General features: G+C 48.1%; 1 protein-coding gene and 1 pseudogene across 4 annotated transcripts in view; both read right to left on the bottom strand.

Moving 5' to 3' along the window:
• Window positions 1–17,229, bottom strand: part of LDLRAD3 (low density lipoprotein receptor class A domain containing 3) — a 216,048-nt gene that overhangs the window by 130,818 nt on the left and 68,001 nt on the right. The window lies entirely within an intron of this gene.
• LOC118603690 lies at window positions 8,390–8,508 on the bottom strand (annotated as a pseudogene).

The following is a 17,229-nucleotide window of genomic DNA, read 5'->3' as shown; positions in this document are numbered from 1 at the left end:
CCCTTTCAGTCACGAGTTGAATAACTAGGCTGAAGGTCAACAGGGAGACAGGAGGCACAGACGACACCATCCGCTGAGCAGACCCATCGCACGTCCACAGACGTCCCCACCCATCGACAGCCAAATGCACATTCTTCTCAGGTGCACGTGAAACGTTCTCCAGGGGTTCCGAATGCCAGGCCATAAAGCAAACCCCGGTAAATGTAAAAGGAATGAACTCATAGCACGTGTGTTCTCCAATCACAATGGAATAAAACGAGAAATCAATAACAGAAGGATTCCTTTGGGAGTGATGAAAATGCCCCCCCAAATTAGATGGTGTCAATGAGCTGCACGACTCTCTGAACATAACTCAAGAAAGAAACGAAACTTCTTGAGAACTCCTGAAATCTAGGAGGGTTGGTGACATCAGAAATAAAAGAGCTGCTGTTTTCCAAGAAGGTACTAAATTGGCCAGATTCCTCCCCAGTTCTTCTGGTTTGCTCCCCAGGCACCACTTGGCCATAGGGGTGGGGTGGGGGGCGGGGAGTGCTGCTGGCATCTAGTGCGTGGACCAGGGATGCTACTAAGCATCCTACAAGGCACAGGACAGGAAGGCCCCTCCCCCGAATAAAGAATTGCCTAGATGTCAATAATGTCAATAATTTTGAAGTTGAAGACGACTAGAAAGAATCTAGACCAGAAAGAAGGGCAACGGGGTGGGGCTGGAGCTGAGGGCCGAGGAGCCAGGGGGTGTGATGAGTGGGAGGAAGCGGAAGCAAGGTCGGGGAGGACCTCCTCAGCCTGGTTAAGGAGTCTGGGGTTGATTTTAACTGCGATGGGAAGCATTACAGGGAAGGGACCTCATTTGTCCTTTTTAAAAGATCAGCTGGCTGGCTGCCCAGTGGAGAATGGATTGAGGCTGTGGAAGAATTGGTAGGAAGAGCAGTCCAAGGGGTGACAAGAGTGGTTTGAGCTACTGTGGGAGCGAAGGAGACAGAGAGCTGCGAATGGACTCAGACCCACCTAGACCAGGATGTCTGGACCTCTGCACTACTGATGTTTGGTCTGAAGAATTCTTCGGTGTGCGGGGCTGTGCTGTGCATTGTAGAATATTTCACAGCATCCCTGGCCTCTGCCCACTAAATGCGAGAACATCCCCAGCTGTGACAACCAAAAATGTCTCCGGACATTGCCCAGTGACCCTGGGGGTCAAATCAGTCCTGGTTGGGATTCACTGCTCTAGAGGTAGAGCTGACCGGGCTTGCTAACAGACCAGACTGGGGAGAGTGAGCAGCCAGTAGAAGAGGCCTCAGGGATGATGCCTAACTTTTCATCCATAATGAGCAAAGATAATCTTAAACATGTGGAGAGTTTGCCCTCTACGTCAGTGGGCTGGTTTTGATTTTCACTGTCACTCAAACATCCACTTATTCCACGAGTGCCACAGTCCACAACGAGTGTCAGCCACACCCGATGCCAGGGATGAAACAAGACGGAGAGAGCTCACAGTCTGACTGGGACACAGACACAGACGCGAATCAAGCTGGCACAGCAGGACTCGTGCATCAGGAGAACCCCCGAGACTGGGCAGAAGCACGAAGGGGTGCATTGGCCTTGGGCCCTGAGGGAGGCAGGGGGGCCCCACGGGGCTCGAAGGCTTGTAAGGAAGGCAGAGGCGCTGAGGGGAACAGCATGTGCAAAGGCACAGTGGTGTAAGACAGGGCGGCTGGGGAGGCATGCAGGAGGGAAGAGGCTGCAGCCGACGAGACGGGTGGCCAGGTCGGGAAGGCTCTGTGGGGCACGCTTCGGAGTCTCACCTCATTCCACAGGTGACCCGGAACCACGGCAGGGCTGCTGCTACTATTCGTGTTCCTTATTACTAAATAGTAATTAGAGAAACTCAAAGCAGGCTTCTACTGAGTACTCACAGTATAGCAGCCCCAGCGCTGGGCACTCTACCTAGATGAGGTCACATCCCTTGGAATCCAAAGAGAAAGGAGAGAATCCGGAGGAATGTTTACCCTCGGAAGAATGATTCATTAATAAGGAGGGTCTTGGGAGGCAGCAAGGGAGGCTATGAGGGCAGGCTGTTAAAGCAAATCAGTGAGGTGACCTCTTTGAAAGTCCTGAGGGAGTGAGGCTATGTGTGTGTTACAGGTGGGAGAAATGCTATTCCCGCTTAGCAATCCCATCTGGCTCCCTGGTAAGCGAAAACCAGCTCAGAGAGCAGCAGTGTGAGAGGGATCTGAAAAGGCATGCAAAGATGTGCCCCCACAAGTCCTCGTAAACGGTCACTGTTCTCTCATTGGTTCATTCGACAAATGTGTACTGAGCATCTTCCAAGTGCCAGGAGCTGATATTGTTTGATGTGAGGTTAACAGTTAGCAAGATGTATGCAAGATCTTAACCTGGCTGTCTTGAAGCTTCCAGTGTCACGTGGAAGATGGTACCTATCACCCATTACTTATCTGCGTGTTTACAAGTCAAAGGTAGAGGAAGGCTATGGGAAAACGAACAAGAGGCATCAACCCAGCCTGGGGAGGAGGCGTGGAAAGGCTTCTGAGAAGGCATGCGGTTACAGAATGGGAGGTCCCTGTTTTTATCCATCGATCCATTCACTGATCTATTCATACAAGCATCCATCCATCCACCTATCCATTCATTCATTGATTAACCAGTCCGTCCATTCGTCCATCCAATCATTCATCCATCAGACCATCCATTCATCCATCCATGCAACCATGCAACCATGCATCCATGCATCCATGCATCCATGCATGCATGCATCCATCCATCCATCCATCCATCCATCCATCCATCCATCCATCCATCCATCCATCCATCTTCATCCTTATCCAGCAGCCTCTGCTGCTGTTTTATAGTTCTGTTCTTCCATCAGCAGGGATGCCAAACAACGAGGTAATGTCAATCCTGTGAGTAACTAGCATCTCTGGGCAAATGCCAGAGGGCAGACTTCTACTTAGAACGAAAGGAAGGCTTGAAACGTAAAATGACATGCCCTCAGTACCACGCAGGGTCGAGAACAAAAAGAGGTCCGCCCCCCTACCCTGTCAGCTGCGGCATTCCCGCCTACTCCAGAATTCACTCGCAGAGGCACTGTTTTGTTTTCTAAATTGTGTGTTTTGGTTTGATTTTACACCTGTGCTCTGCAGCCACACACGGGGTAGGTATGACACTACTGTTCCTATGTAATTTTCCTAAATGTCAGACTTAAATATAAGACTTTCAGGAGGACTGCTGATCAGTGGGAGAAAAGCCTGGCAGAATCAGCAAATGAAGTGAAGAAACAAATCTGCCTTTGTACTTCCACTGTCTGAAATGAAAAACAAAATATTTTTGAAATGCGTGACAGGGGGCAGGGGGTGGGGTACCTGGCACAGAACTAGAATGCTAGAGACCTCGAGAAAGTATGTTTCGCATATGGATTGTTTTCCTGGTCCTCCACACTTGCCAAGACTTGGTTTGCATCGGAGAATGATTACACAACCCATGGTTTATGTTTTTCTTATGATGTTACGCCCTGCAGAGGGAAGAGTGTGGCCTCTATGGGAACCACGTCCACGGCCTTGTCTGTGGGTGTGTGTGATTGCCAGCATGAGGGTGACTGTTTTTAAAGAGGGATCCACAACTTCTTAGAGATGTTCATACAATGTTTCCAGGCAGCCTCTGCCTGGAAAAAGGCCTGGCTCCCGAGGGCCCATGACCCACTGACAAGGTCAACGGCGCTGAAAGGAGATCCGAATGGCATCACCTCGAAACTGTCTGTAACCAAGAACACGCCTGCTGTGCTATCTGAGCAATACCCTTCCTGGGCCACAGGGAGAGGATGCCAAGCGGATGTTCTCTGGTCACTTCCGATGGCTGGAGCAGCTGTGTCACTGTCAAACACTGGTCACCGCACAAAAGCTCGTTGCATATATCCTCACGTCAATTCCTCAGACAGGAAGAGAGACCTGCCCTGTCACAAGGCCAGCGATTTGTGAAGCCGGAACTTGAAATCATCATAAGCCTGAGCATTTCTAAAAACGGACAAGTTGTTAGCATCTCAGGCACCCCAAAGCTACCACGAAAAGAGTTTCAGAAAGTAAATTTTGTCTAATTATAAGAAATACATTTCTGAGTACTCTCAAGACATGACAGGTGAAAAGTGACCTTTGTTCTGGGGAAAAACAATTATGGCACAATCTTTGGAATCACAGATGTCAAGAAGAGACTCAGGGGAAAAGCTCCTTAGGGATCTGGCCCAGTGGGACTCAACTCTTTTTGTCTGTTTACTGCAGAATGAAATCTTACTACGCAAAGCCCACTAGGCATTAAGAGACCTGGAGCTGCTTTGCTTTCACAGACGGACAAGTCCAAGTGCAAAGTCTCCTGTGCTCCGCCACCTTCCTTTCTCCCTCTGTGACACTAGCCCTCAGCACTCCAAGAAGCACAGTTTGAAACACGGAGAGGAGTCTCCTCCCTCACTGCGGAGATGGAAAATCAGGCCCCAAGTCAGAGCTGGATCCTAGTGAATCCTTATCGGTCCTTAAGACATTCCAGACCCTTCGCACATAGTGTCTACGATCTAGGCAGCTCTTCTCATTACACTTTTTTGTAGTCACTCAAGGACCACCTGTTGCATGTATGTGAAGATTATGTTATTAATAATGGCTAATTCTTCTCAAGAGCTTACAAAGGGCCAAGTTGTCTTAAACATTTAACGAGTATAAATGTACTCAAACTCTATGATGTGGACACTATTTGATTTTACAGATGAGGACATCGATGTATAGAGAGATAAACTAATTTGTCCAGGATGCAGAGGAACCAGGACAAATCCAGGAAGGCTTGTGCCAGACTTCTGTACTCTGAGGCACTCCACACCTGCCTCCCAAGCAAAAATAAGTTAGAAAGAACAACTATCCATTACTCCACCTTCCAGAGATACCCACTGTTATTGGGAATCTTGTTGGTGTTACTTGTTGAGATTGCTGGTGGCCAGGCACCCTGGACTGAGAATTCCATTTCTGGCTCACATAAAGGCATTTCTTTTATGGGCAGTGCAATGACAGCATTGCGGATCCATCTGCCCTCTCTAGGAGACAATGCCCATGAAAGCCCCTTGAAAGCAAATAAAGCACTAACCCTTAGCACATGTCTGTCGTGTTACTTAGCGCTATCTGTTCACATTTTGCTCTGGAGGCCAACATACCAGCTGGGGTGCTTCTCACCTGCCTGGGCTTCTCAGAGGGGATGCTCTATCAGGAACCCCTCCTCCCCTGATATGGAAAGAGGCTGACCATGCAAGAGCTGTCCTATGTAACTTCCTCTTTCCTTGAGACTTTTAGTCTAATCATAGGACAAGTGAATCTCAGAGTGGGGACAAGACTCGCCTGGACCACTTGTTAAGATGCTGGACCTTGGACAACACCCATGGAGGTTCTGTGCTGGCAGGTTTTGAGAAATCCCCAAATCTACAGTAACATGTGTCAGGTGACCCTCCAGCACGCTTTAGGAAACTGCGCTTGAGGGCTTGTCCCTAAGAGCCCAGAAGCCCCAGCTGATCAACAACTTAGGACTTCATTCAGTTACTGTTCAAGAGAAAACTCAGAGAAATCTTACTTATTAAGGTTTGTTATTTCTTATTTTTTTAATTTCATTTTTGGCAATATCATGTAGAGAGCAGCTTCATGCTGAGCCATCGAGAAAACACTACACCACTTCATTCATTCAGAAAATTGATCAGTCATGTCATTTTGATAAGTCGGTGACTGTCTGATGATGGCAGGTAAGCATTTAAGACGGTTTTATCTGGACTTCTGTATAGGAAACATTTAAAGCATGGAGTGACGACTAGAGCTACCACTGACCTTTGTCGAGTGCTTACTGCGTGACAGGCACTGTTCCCAGAGCTCTACGGAGAGCCATTTAATCCTTGTAACCTGGTGAACTGGAACTATTTCTACCCCATTTTACGAAGGTAGCAGCTGAAGTACAGAGAAGTTAAGTAACTTGTCCAGAGTCACACAGCGGGGAAGTGGTAGCGCATAAGTGACCAACTCATCAGGCTCTTGACCACTGGGCACACAGCTAATGTCCTTCCCTTGGTTGACAAAGCCCTGTCTGATGGCCCCCACCACACGATCTCTAAATACCCCCTAAAAATCTCTGCTCCTTCCCACCGGCCACAGGAATTTCTACAGGCGGGCCTCAACACCCACCTCTCTCTCTCTTACCCTCAGGGTTTTCCCTGTCCTTGCAAGTTCTTCCACCTCTTACTGGGTGACCTTGTCCCTACCCTGCCAGTCTCAGCTTAGTCAGTGTCTCCCAGACACTCCCTGGATGCACTAGGTGAGATGAGCTGTCCCTCCTGTGGGATCCCCGAGCACACAGGACCAGTCCCCACTGCAAATACCTGTTCACTGATTTAACCCATCACCTGTCTTAGGCGTCTCGTAAAACCGAGATTTCCTTCTTCCCCATTTTTCCCCAGGGCCACCAAGTGTCAAGCGCATAGGAGGCGCTCTCTAAATGTTTGTTAAAGGAATTAAGGAATGCATGAGCACAGCTCATCAGTGTCTGTGGGGTATGGAAAATGTACCTCTCAGATCTTGTGGGGCAGGAAGCATGACCGATGGTCCCAGGTATAGCCCTCGAGACTCCTCTAAAAGGTGCCTTGGCTCCAGGACATCCCACGGGCCTGACCAAACCATTCATGGGGCTACAGTCTGAGGCCCTCCCTGCCCTTCTCCTCCTCCTCCTTCCTTCCTTCTGTCCATCCACAAATGCCAATCCCATTTACCGCTCTCGCTGCTTTCTGTCCCCACCCCCAGTAAAGCTCTCGGACACCGAATCCCACCTCGGCGTCTGCATCTCAGCTGACCCAAACAATGCAGTGGCAGAGCCTGGGTCCTAACTGCCACTCCGCGGCCCGTCCTGAGAGCCAGGATGGCCAGACGGGTTCTTCCTCAAGTCACCACGAGAGCCAACGTCCCAGCACACTGCCCGGAGATGGCCAAAGCGGGGAATGGAGAGGGGGCAGGTAGGTGCCTCGCCTCCACTTCCAGCTCTGGGCGGGTCCTGAGCGGCGGGGCGTGGGGTGGGGGGAGTGCGGGGGTGGGGGACGAAGTGGCCGCAGTGCCTGGCCCGGCACTGTCACCGCTGCACTGCAGGAACACATGCCTCCTGTGGCAGCAGGCGACCTCTCCCCCGCCACCTCCCAGCGTCGTCCTAGCCAGGGTCCTCGGTGCCAGGGAACTGGGAACGACTCTGGCTTGGCTTTGAATGTCAGGCAGCAGGCGGCGGAGGCCCACCGCGTTCCAAACCGAGACCATCTGCTCCCCGTCATCTGACAGAGCCTCGCTCAGCTTCCCACGGGCCGCCGGCCCGCTGCCCGGCACCTGTATCTGGCTGTGCGTCGAGGAGCAGCCTGTGCCAGGAGCTCAACAGGAAAAGGCCCGACGCATGCGGTGCAGCAAAGGCGATGGCCTCATGCAGGTTCAGGAACAAACGCAGGGCCACGGGCAGGCTCCTGGTACGAGGGACCCTCTCACTGGCCAAAATGTTCAAAACGGCCAAGGGAGAAGTCTGTCGTGCTAGGGGAACGCCATAAAATCGCGTGCAAGCGGGCTACCCGTCCCACTCGCTGGGACGTTTGATGTTCTCGATGCAGGCCTGAAAGCCCCTGTACCGGAGTCACTCACTTCCCCCCAAGCCCCACCCACCCCTGAAGCACCTTCTCTTAGCTCAAGTCAGTAAAAATCATGGGCTTTACTTTTGGATCCCAAAACACTGAAGAAGCAAACAACCCGTGACAACAGGAGCCACGATTTAAATCCCCTGCAGACTTAAATCCCACCAAAAAGAGGAAACAGTGATTCCCTGCCTCCACAGCCTCATCCTCTGCAAACAACGGCCTTAATGACAAAATAACAACTCAGGTACAGGAAAACTAAGCCTTTCCAAAAGAGTCAGAGACCCTGTGCTAGTCTGGAATTAACCTGAAGTTTTGCAGCGCGCAGATCAAGGAATACATGCATGCGACCTACTCCGGTCTCTTCCCCGCCAACGACTGATTCTAGGAAACCTTTCGACCTGTGTGGCTCCATTGCATGGGGGTCCTGTTGCAGCAATCTTAACCAAGGACATGGCATTAACCATGTCAAAAGCTGGAGGTTACTGACATGCTTTTTCAACAGGGGTATACAGTCACCTTTCAACCTCAGAGACCCTCCGCCCATTCTAAACTGTTAGAAAACTAATCTTCAAGTGTCACTAGCAAAAGCAAAAGAATCTCTCTGGTCATTCACATGCCTGAATTATATGAATGCATCACATCTTCTTTCTATAATTATTACTTTCTCACCTGACTCTGAATTTATTATTATTATTTATTTTTTTATAACAACTACAGCACCTGGTCTTCCTAGGTGGTCTCTCATGCAAGTACTAACCAGGTCTGACCCTGCTTAGCTTCCGAGATCAGACAAGATTGGGCGCGTTCAGGGTGGCGTGGCTGTAGACCTTAATTTTTTAAAAGCCAGTAGGCAACTGCAAACTAGTGGTGTCGCAGATGAAAGTGCAAATCTACATACAAATATAAAAATAAAAAGACTGCACAGTCACAGCTTAACTTGGATCAGCAAGATTTGGATGTGCCAAGGAAAAAAATTTTTTTGATGTCCTGTGAGTTTTGCAGCCATTTAAATTTTATTAGCAATTACGGAGCCTGTTACCACTGACTACATCTTGCAGTTACAGCCAAGCCCTGGCAATGAGACCATGCCTGAACGGCAGGGGCCCAGGTGACCTGGCCACGCTCATCCCAGCAACACAGGCACACGGAGCCTCCCGGCTTCGGGCCACTTCATTAAGATGCCCCCTTGCAGGTGGGGGAAGGGCAGTGCACACTGCGGATGACGACGCACTTCCGGAGACAGCAGGAGTGACTGGCGAGATGTGAGACTGACAGTTGTGCAAAAGAGTTGATTTAAAAGATGGCTTTGGCTTTAAGATGACTCCATGCCACTAGCTTAGGTGGTGACAGTATATGCATTTCAATTGCCAGTTTCCAGGAAAGCAGGGGTAGGTCCCAAACAGCAGCTGGAAACCAGAAGGGCTTGGTGGCGTTTCCGGTAGATGCCATGCAAGTGTCAACGCTAAAACAGAATTAAAATGACACCAGCAGGGATAGGGGTGGCTTCAGAAGTAAAAGTCTTGCTCTCCTCCTGGCAGACACTAAATTAGACAAATTCCTCCCAGTTTTTTTTTCTAGGCTCCAGGATGCCTTACCTCTGCTCCTCCCCCAACCAGAGAGTCTGGGGTCTTCTGTCCCAGCTCCAAGGGAGGGGTACTAAGACCCCAGGTAGAAAGTCCGGTTCTTCTCACTTTGTGACGGTGGCTGATTGGGCTTGAGAGCATGGAGAGACAAGATGCCCGGCCCGCTTGCATGGCGGTTTGATGCAGGTCACCCATGGAGTTGGCCTGGGGCTCCCTCATCCTAGGATGCCCCACAACACACTCCTCAAAATCGGGCTATCACAGGGTCCTAGGGTCCCGTCTTCTGAAAATGGTTCAGGGAAGGGGAGATGCTCATTTTGACTAATATGCAGCCGATCTTGACAGTGACAATATTTCTGAAACAAAATGGTCCACCTTCCCTAGCTCAGACAACAGAATCTACGAAGCATCATCCAGCCCACCCTCAATGACCACAGGAGCCCGAGGGAGCCTGGATCAAAAGTGCTCTGGCAACTCTGGGGAATAATGCATCGCAGGGGAAGGGAGCAAATACGAAGATGGGAACACGTATTTTAAGTGCCTGCTATGCACCAGCCGTCTGCACTGACATATCAGATTATCACACTCGACTGGGGCAGACCTGCTCCCGTTTTGCAGATGAAGAAACTGAGGCTTCAAGAAGGGAACTAACTAACCAGTGGCAGAGATGGGATGTAAACCAAAAACGAGACTCTGCACTGCCATTAAGAGTACAAACATTTACTGAGCACTTAACTATGTGCCAGGGGCTGTTTGAAGGGTTTTCAAGGTTTTAGCTCATTCGAGCCTCATAAAAATGCCATGAGAGTTAAAGAAACTGAGGCTTATGTACCTTGCGCAGGTCCCACAACTCACACGTGATGGAGCCAGGATGCAACGCGGGTGGTGTGGCTTCGGAGCCAGTGCCCTCCCGCCCTGCACCCGCCTCCTGTCCTCAAGCACGGCACACGGAGGGCCACGCACACGCGTGGTATGTGGCTACCCGCTCGGGAATGTCGGCACCCTTGGTTGAAATGTCCCGTGTTAACGATCAGAGAAAGTCACATGCATTTCATTGACTCCAAGGTGCCCCCGATTGTGAGGTTCGCCACTATTTTATGTACGACTCAGAAAAAAAAAAAAAAAACAACATTAAACCTGGACACCACGTTTTTTGATCCCGTCACTTATAGGAGGCATCTCCGAGATCTGAAAATGAGAAAAGAGGTGCGGGTCACAATTAAATACTGGAGGCCTCCGAATGAGCAAGGCGGTCAAATGCATACCAGAACCAGGGCGGAAACAAGGTTTTCTGAGTGCAGAGTATCCAGATGCTAAATCTGACTTTTCAAGAAAACCTGATAATCCCAATTTTATGTGCAAGTTTTAGAAACATTGGCAACTAATTTGAGTTTTTAGTGTCTTTGTGCAGAAGGCACGGCTGTTCCATCTGGCCGGGGGCCCTTCCCGCTTCCTCCCAGGTGGACTGCCAGGCAGAGAGCTGCAGACACCAGTTTAGTTACTGCACGTCCCATCCCCCTGGGTTTTAAAGGCACAGAAGACTCACAGGTGGCCACAAGCACGGACTGGTGTTCAGAGTCCTTTCTTCCCCATGGAAGTGGCCAAATCAAGGTGTCGGGTGACGGAAGTTAAGACTACATATGGCTGACTTTTCTTTTTTACTAATTTATTTTCTCATATAAAACACTCCTCCCAGGCTTCCAAACTACTCCTGTTCTATTGACACACCTGGTCCTGTTCCATGACCACTATGCTATATAAAACGAGGGTAACGTAAATAACAATGGAATTCCCAAACAGATGCAGTGAGCACCCACAGGCACGGAGCTGAGTGTGAAGGCCTTGTCCTGTAGAAGCTGCTATGCACGGGGCACCCCGTCTTCCCAACAGGTACCCAGTGTCGCTGGCTATTTGCGTCCTGGACCTGTGAACACAACCTTATTTGGAAATAGGGTCTTTGCATGCATAATGAAGTTAAGATGAAGTCATGTTGGATTAAGGTGGACCCTAATCCAATTACGGATATCCTCTCAAGAAGAGGGAAACTTGGACAGATGTACAGGGAGAATGCCACGTGAGGACAGAGGCAGAAGTTGGAGTGTTGCATCTACAAGCAGAAGAAGCCACAGAATGCCGGCGAGGAAACAAGGAAGGACCCCCCACTATAGCCTTCTGGGAAAGCATGGTCCTGTTGACGCCATGATTTCAGACATCTAGCTCCAAACTGTGAGAGCATAGATTTCTGTTGTTCTAAGCCATCCATTGGGGGCATTTTGTTCCATCAACCCTAACGAACTAATATACCCAGAGAGTTTCAGAACAGTTTGCATTTCTCTATCTCGTATAAAACTGCTGGCATCTTCAAACGGCTACTTTTTTTCCCCCCTTTTAGGAAAAGTTTACACAAGATCAAAGTCGTGTTAGGTCAAGTGCAGCCTGACGAGCCGGAAGTGACTCTATGTAGCTGTCAGGTGACAAGCTGGGAATTTATGCTGTGCTTCCAACATCTGTACTGCAAGTCTTTCCTCGCCATCAGCACAGGCACAAAGAGCACATCTGGAGGCAGGGGAAGGATCTGGAAGTCTGTAACCTCTACAAGCTCTAGACCGAAGACCTTAGGGGCCGCAGGGAGCAGTTCTGGTTTCAGTCCAGCGTAATCAAGGTGGAGACTGGAGAAGACAGTTCAAGCCATGAAGCAAAATACCATCATCGAAATCCACTCAGGTGCTTAACTGTGTGGGGCTCCAGCAGAGTTGGGAACACACCAACGGTGGCCCCTCTGGTTGGTGGGGGACAACTGCAGACTCATTCAGAGGTCCCCCTACTGAATGCAAAGAAGCTACCTCCAAACCCAGCCCCCACCCCCAGGGACCCAGAGCGCCTGGCTGGCTCATCTCGGGCCCCCAAATATCTGTTTCCTTCCCTTCTGTACCAGTTTCAGTGTCTGGCTGGCTCCCTGGGGCTCTAAGCTGGAGAATTTCATAACTGCTCATGACTGTGTGTTCGAGACTCTCTCAAGTGAAAAGAAGATATTGACCCAGCCAAGGAAGGTGTTTCTATGGCTCAGGCTTTCAAAGTGAGAGCAGGAAGGGAAGGGGTGGAAGACAAGGGAAAGTGTGGCTCTTGGAAGGCCGGGCCCGGGGTTGGCTAGAGCAGTGTGATTTCTAGCACTGCCCCAGTCAGGAACGTCACAGTGACTTGGGTTTGAGAATAATGTCATTAGCATTTATTGAAGGAATAATGTCAGCTAGCATTTCCCTAATGCTTAACCCAAACCAGCCACCCAGCTCCAAGCCCCACACACATAACTCATTTAAGACTTAGGACAGAGCTCGGTAGTTCAACAGAGCTGATCTTCAGCCTGTTTGCACCAGGAAACAGGGCCTACTGCTTAAAGCCAGCTCGTTTCTAACTGGCTTATGGCCTGGGCATAGCACATACCACTGGAGTAGCTACTGCCGTTATCCCTATCTTATAGAGGAGGAAAAAGGTGTAGACTGAGGGAAAATGGTGACCAGGGGTCACCAGAGGTCACACAAAAAGTCTGGGGTTAGAATCCAGCCCTGTCTGCCCCACAAACCCCAGTTCTTAAGGACAGAATTTATGGTTTCGCATTTGAGATGGAAGAAATTGTGAAGTGGGAGGCATGCCCGGTATTACCCGAAATGTTTTAAAAACAAATATACAAAGAAAATGACTAAGTTAGGAAAGAGGCAACATTAACACACACACACAGGTCTTGGATTTCTTCTGTACGATGAGCGCCGTGGGGAAGGTGCGTTTTCATTCTCAAGTGTTGAGCAGACACAGCACTAAACCGCGGTGATATTCTCTAGACCCTTTTAAGAGCCAGTTTTGTTTTGTGAAGTGCAACTTCTTCAGTAAGGCTTTTGAAATTCAGCACTTAGCAACAGCTTGCCAGAAACAAGACCCAGAAAAAAGGGACACCTCGATCACATGACCAGGCAGTGTGCCCGAGCAGAAATGGAGGGCATGACTCTTCCGCGGAGGCCTGGCACTATGGCAGGGGACTGGGAGGTTAATAAAAGAAGGCTTGCATCTACTGAGCTGAGCCAAGCCACTGAAACCCAAATGGCTTTAACTGTCCCCAGGAAGTATATTAGTTTCCTAGGACTGCCAAAGGAAGTACCATAAACTGAGTGGCTTTAAGCAACAGAAGTTTATTCTCTCACATTTCTGGAGGCCAGAAGTCTGCAATCAAGGGGTCGGCAGGGCCACACTGCCTTTGAGACTCTGGGTAGAGTCTTTCCCTGCCTCTTTGTAGTTTCTGGTGGCAGCTGTCAATTCTTGGCATTCCGTGGCTTGCAGCTGCATCATTCCATTCTCTGTCCCTATTGTCACATGGCCTTCTTCCCTTATAGCTCCACACTGTCTTCTTATGAGGACATCAGTCTTACTGGATTAAGGGCCCACCCGACTCCAGTGTGACCTCATTTTAACTAAGCACATCCACAATGCTCCCATTTCCAAATACAGTCATTTTCTGAAGTACCGGGGGTTAGAGTGTTGACATATCTTTTTTGGGGACACAATTCAACCCACAGCAATAAGAGTCTTACTTTCAAATTGTTAAAGAAAAAAAATGGCAGCAGGATGTCTATGAATGCCCGCCCTCCTGTGGGACAGCTGTCATTCACTATGTCACAATGTTTAAAAGCAAGCAAGACGATGGGTAGATGCCAGGATAAGTTTGTGATAAGGAAGTGCCACAACTGGTGGCTTCAGCAGAAATGGATTGTCTCATAGGTCTCGAAGCCAGAAGTATGAAGTCAAGGTGTCAGCAGGGTTGGTTCCTTCTGAGGGCTGTAAGGAAGGATTTGTTCTGGGTCTCTCTCCCTGGCTGGTAGCTGGCCATCTTCTCTCTACATCCGTTCAGATTTTCTTTCCTCTGCATGTATCTCTGCATCTAAATTTCCCCCCTTATACAAGGACACAGTCATATTATCCTAATGACCTCATTTTCATTTGATTAACTCTATAAAGACCCAGTCTCCTAATCAGGCCACATTCTGAGGTGCTGGGGTTGGGTCTTCCATGTATAAATGGAGAGGTGTGAGGATGGGGCACAAGTCAACCCACAACAATGGAGTTTTGCCAGTTTTGCTTTACATACAACCAAGGATAAGGAATAATCCCCACTGTGGCTGCATCTAACAGTTCATGGACAGCTGCCTTCCCAGGCCACAGAAAATCAGCTCTCACCATCGCATTCTCTGAGAAAAGACAGAACAGCCTAAGAAGAACCAAACCATATCCATCCTTCAGGAACTTCAGGAACTTCTTGGGGGCATAGTGTGTGAGCCAAACATTAGGTTCCTTGGTGAAATAACTGAATTACTGCTAAAGTTTGGAAAGCGTAAGAGCTCAGAATCCAGTTTTTTCCCTCATCTCTGTTTGCCCTGTGGTGGTACCAGGTTTAAAAGAAAATGTTATGTGTGGCGCCACCTAGAGGCAGAAGATGAGAAGGACGATGAAAAATACAGAGGAAGCGTTTCTGCCCCCATGACTCTCCCCTTTTTATATTTCTTGGTGATCGTTATTCCAAACTTGGCCTCTCAACCCTAGTTCATGGATTGGCCATCATACTTGACCTCTTAAAAGTCATGCTCAAGAAATGGCTGGGAACAGTAAAAGCAAATAAAATTTAAATTCCATTTTTGCACCTATTTGGATGTCTTTGGGCTTTGAGATTCACCAAAATTTTATCATTTGACAAGATCCTTGAATTTATCCCCATCTCTTTTTCTCTTCCTCCCCCCCAACACACACACACACACACACACACACACACACACACACACACACACCTGTACATGCTTGGTCAAAGATATGAATCAACATAATTTTCTCAAGAAGGAAATGAACCACCTTGTGACACAGATCTCAAACCTCCACACTCTCTCCCCCATCCAGTTAGGATGCAGAAAGGGCAGCTACAATCCAACACAAAGCTGGAAGAAGATGTTACGGCTCTTGACTCCAGGCCACATGTGGGTTCTGGAAACTTGGGCTGCCATCTTATTATTACACCAAGTGGCAGGAATGAAAGTACGGTCTCTTCTTTCAGAGATTCACAGGACTAACAGCCATTGCAGACATTGTTGACACAGAAAAAAACATTAGCAACATTTCTTAATGTTTTTAAACAGGCTGATTAGTCATGATAACATCAAGTAAAACCTCATTCAGTAAAGTAACACAGATCTGTGTAGAGAAAGGCCGAGCCCACTGGTGGTTCCTGGAGGAGGAAGCGGAAGAGGACTTACTCTCTGGAGCAATAGGCAAGCTCTGTGTAACTTCTCTGTGGCTCATTTTCCGCATCTGGAGATAATGACAGTCCCTTCCTCGTAAGGTTTGTGACGATCAAATGAGTTAACATAACATAACGTGTCTGCGACAGTGCAGCCCAGAGGAAGCTCAAGTAAGGGCACATCACAATTAGTGTTTTCATGATGCTTCCCTGTTTTTTCTAAAACACATCTCTATTTCTTTTATTACAAAAAAAAAAAAGTTATTTAGATAAACAACCCTTTAGGGCACGGCACTAATCAAGAGCAGAAATACACTCAAAATATCCCAAAATGAGCCTCTACTCTCAAAACTCTAAGAGAGAGAGGTTCCCCAGATTCATGAGGCGGAAAATTTAATGACTCAACCCAGATGGAAATTTATTCTAGTCCATTAATAGATATTTCACAAAGTTGGAAATACAACTAGTAAACAGGGGTATGGGAAAACATTCAAACTCTTTAGAAAATAGAAAATAAATCTTAAAACACATTGCTGTTTTCAAACTATTACATAAACCAGAAAAAAAAAGTTTTAAGATATTTTTTTATTACCCAATACTTCCAAGACTAAAGACTAAAACAAAGTCGGAATTCTCACACGCTGCCGGTGGCAGCGAAAGCTGGTGCCAACTTGCAGGAGGACCAGCGGGCAGTCTGTATCGAGGGCCCGCAAAGGCCTCTGTCCTTCAACCCAGTGTTTCCTCTCTGAGACTCTAGATTAGGTTAAGAGAGTTTCCCAAAGGGGAGTCACGCCCACCCTCATGTGCACAACAGTGAGCACCATTTCTAAGGGTGACAAACTGGAAACATAAATGCCAAATAATGAGTAAATCAATTATATTGTATCGAATGAATGGACTATTTATCTAAGCAATAAAAATGGTAAAGAGAACTATTTTTAAAAGCATAGAAAATAGAAAATATTAAAATGCTGAAATGTTACCTGGAAAAAAACATCAAAATATAAAACTGTATGTCCATGGTTATTATAGCTGGGCAATGCCTGAATGAAAACATCTAAGATGCTAATAGTTCTGTTAGAACAGTGACTCTGTGTGATTCTGTTTTTTTATCATCGTTTCCAAAATTTTTACAATATGTTATTTCATTACCTTTATGACAAAAAAAAAAAAGTTTCTCTTTCCCTATCTTACAAAAATCTCTCCTCTGCCACAGATGCAGAATAAGCCACTCACTGCCTCACACCCCACCATGAAACCCCTCTCTGGGTTCTTCTCTCATTCCTTGAAAACGGCAAGAATTCTCCTTGTTTAAGTACATTATCTCCTAAACACCAAAGCTGTTTCAAAGGGCACTTGAGGCAATCACCCCTCTATGGTGAGACCATCAGCCGCCTTCACTCTCTTCCCCGTTAAGTACTGAGTTGTTCTAAGGAATCCAAGAAAGGGTGTTGTAACTTCTGGGCAAGACACCAGAGGAGGTGGTACAAATTCTAAACCTTGGGGTGCCCTTGAAAAGATGGCCCACTGGGTCCCCTGGAGACCTCAGGTCAGCCCATCCTGGCTCTGGCTGAAACAGTCTTTGTGTCCTCTGGGTATGGATAAATTCCTTAATGGACACTGAACATTTTGATCGGCGAAGTAAAAAAACAAGAGACTTAAACACCCAACAGCAGTGCATCCGCTTGATGGAA

This window comes from Rousettus aegyptiacus, unplaced genomic scaffold (genome assembly GCF_014176215.1).
Source record: "Rousettus aegyptiacus isolate mRouAeg1 unplaced genomic scaffold, mRouAeg1.p scaffold_m13_p_5, whole genome shotgun sequence".
NCBI lineage: Eukaryota > Metazoa > Chordata > Mammalia > Chiroptera > Pteropodidae > Rousettus > Rousettus aegyptiacus.
The sequence above is the reverse complement of the archived record's forward strand: the minus strand, read 5'-3'. Positions and strand labels throughout refer to the sequence as shown.